The sequence below is a fragment of the Schistocerca gregaria genome, unplaced genomic scaffold, assembly GCF_023897955.1.
Source record: "Schistocerca gregaria isolate iqSchGreg1 unplaced genomic scaffold, iqSchGreg1.2 ptg000166l, whole genome shotgun sequence".
In the NCBI taxonomy this organism is placed as follows: domain Eukaryota; kingdom Metazoa; phylum Arthropoda; class Insecta; order Orthoptera; family Acrididae; genus Schistocerca; species Schistocerca gregaria.
Window position 1 is genome coordinate 1,230,958 of NW_026061722.1, and position 2,988 is coordinate 1,233,945.

Below are 2,988 nucleotides of genomic sequence, written 5' to 3' on the forward strand. Positions count from 1 at the left end.
CCGTTCGAAAATTCAATTTCTTTGTAGTTGCATTTTTTAAAGGTGTACTTGTCTAGACTCCTGGAACGGAAAGGTTTTTTTTTTTTTAATCCGTGCTTTACAAAAGTTTCTACAGTCCATTGTTTGAAGCAGTGTCACGGCTGCCATGAGCCGCGCGGGGTACCCGCCATGTGTCCAACGCCTTGTCACGGTTCGCGCGGCTCCCCCCGTTGGAGGTTCGAGTCCTCCCTCGGGCATGGTTGTGTGTGTGTTGTCCTTAGCATAAGTTACTGTAAGTAGTGTGCAAACATACGGACTGATGGTTCAAATGGCTCTGAGCACTTTGGGACTTAACATCTGAGGTCATCAGTTTCCTAGAACTTAGAACGACTTAAACGTAACTAAATTAAGGACATCACACACATCCATGCTCGAGGCAGGATTTGAACCTGCGACCGTAGCGGTCGCGTGGCTCCCGACTGAAGTGCCTACAACCGCTCGGCCACATCGGCCGGTCTATCATGTATTCTAGAAGAGCTGCAAGGTCGTCAGTGGCGCCTGTTCTTTCTAGAACAGTTACTATCTTCATATCTATGGTTAAACGTCACCCAGCCATTGACCTTCGTCTGTGCGAATGCGCACAGGCTACCGGAAATCTTACGGGAATCGTCACCTTAGTGTGAGCCAGTAATGAGTGGATGGACAAATACCTAACAAGTACATTACGTAATCGGATTGTGGGCGGTTCGGGGTGTGAGTCTCACGGGAAGCGTGCGAGGGATAAATTCCTGCAGTCGTGCTGTTCATTTGTGCCCTCGATAGCTCAGATGGATTGAGCGTCTGCCTTGTAAGCAGGAGATCCTGGGTTCGAGTCCCAGTAGGGGCACACTTTTCAGCTGTCCCCATCGAAGTATATCAACAACACCTGTCGGCAGCTGAGGGTTTCAATTAATTATCAGTTGTGTAGGTGATTCGATGAACCCTTTGCCAGGCACTTAAATGTGTTTTGCAGGGTATCCATATAGATGTAGATGATAACTCGTCCCGTGTCGCACGTGCTCAAAAGGATTCATACTGCAGAATGCATGCAAACATACTCACCGAAAATACGGACGAATATCAAGTGCAGGCTGCCGAGTGCTGAATATCCAGCTTAGACAGATCGGCTTCTCCTGCCAAGAAGAACAGGAAGTTGCTGTCTAGGAACAATCAGAGGTAGAGGAAGGGCTGATAAATACTCCTTGAATTGCAGACTAAACGTAAATAACGAAAATACATTTTTGGTAAAAATTGGTCAAAACATAATCGTTTGCCCTCCGTATTGGATTAGCTGTTTTGAATATTGAAAATCTGACTTCAGATTCGTTTTCAGCGACATTAAGAATATATGTGTAACACTCAGTTCATGCAAATCGAAGTAATAATATAACTAAATGTTTTCCCTAAACTTTGAACACTTTTTTTTTCGAGTAACGATTTTCTCAGAACGGCATGCAGCATAAATTAAAAGTGGTTCGATCTCTTAACTTCTACCTCTGACCCCTAAAAGTAAACACTTTTCTTAGGAACTTATAGCTATAATATGACATTTGTTAATATTAACTAATTTTTGTGTAGGCATAAGGAGTGAAACAAACCCCTCAAAATCGAACTCAAAGTTCGAATTAGCACTGTATCGTTAAATTTAAGGTTGTTTCATTGCGGTTAGGTATACGCTCCCATTAATTTTATGTATTATCGACTGATGTTATCCATTTTCAAGTTCAGAGAAATAATGTAGTATCAACTGATGTTACCCATTTTTGAATTCAGGTAACATCTGAGGTGCCACACTGCACGCACTCTGCGTACTCCAGTCTCGCAAGCCCTTGATCAAATCATAATTACGGGCGCCATTTTTTATTGAAAATCTAAAATTAAGCTCATAGTATTGTCACTCGTAATTCCCAAACAGATCGTTCGAATGTATTTTCATTGTCTCAAAAAAAATTTCAAATTTACCCTTTTTTGCTCATTTGTATGAGAACCTGGCCGTAACGCCGGAATATAGTCACTAGATTTTTTTTCAGAGACGCTGTACGTTCGCGAGAAGACTTTCGTTCTGCGCGTGTCGAAGGACATTCCTCAGATATTACTGTGTGTGTGCTACTCAGTCGTGCCATTTAAGTGTACATCTTTGCATAGTTTTCCTTTCACGATGTAAACAGTGTTCCGCTCAGTTGCTAACTGGCCAGTGAGTGGTTCCGAAGGTGTCTGATGTGCGGTGCGTTCGGTCTGCTAGGACAACAGCAGACTGGCGTGGTGCGATGGCAGAAGCAGACACTGAGGGAGCTAGCTGCTGGGACGCCAGCGAACAATTTATGCCAAGTAAGACGAAGAGGACTATTCTAAAATTACGAGCCGTCTAAAAAGTGTTTACCATTGGTAAATCTTGCTGTTGAGTCTGACAAAACTGACAGTTTTTCCTAGAGATACAGGAAATCCCCCCACCCCCACTCAATGAATATTTGGTTGTGATGACAGGCCGATTGGTAGTGTAGCCCGAGATCTAAGTTAGGTTGGAAGGTGGTAATTTGATTGAGAGTTGTTTACGCCAACGATTATGAATGCCGACTAAACGTTGTGCGAGCAGATTGCCCTGTAGCGTAGCCTAGTGTTTCCGTCCGCGCCACATTTAACACACTTTCTCTAACTGTGTACAAAAGTCTCACAACAGCCACGATAACTACGTTTCTGGTGGGGGGAGGGTAGAGTCCACTATGTAACTTTCACGGCAAATTTTAGTAACCGCATAAACTAACCGAAATAGAAGCGTCATTTTAACTATATTTCCTTTTGTGGGAAAATAATGGTTCTCCTCTTTTGGCAGCAACTGTAATATGTAGGCGACTTATTAGTTTTTTTTAAATTCTGAATCATGATCTCAATAGACGCAGTGCTTTTTTTACGTTACTTGATTTGTGGTCTATAGTAAACAATGCAACGAATTGGTAAATTCTTTGAAGTTTG

General features: G+C 42.7%; 1 non-coding gene across 1 annotated transcript; it reads left to right on the plus strand.

Moving 5' to 3' along the window:
• The first annotated feature begins 790 nt into the window (after nt 1-790).
• Trnat-ugu (transfer RNA threonine (anticodon UGU)) lies at nt 791-865 on the plus strand. The gene has a single exon. It is a non-coding gene; the product is annotated as a tRNA-Thr (tRNA).
• Nucleotides 866-2,988: the final 2,123 nt, after the last annotated feature.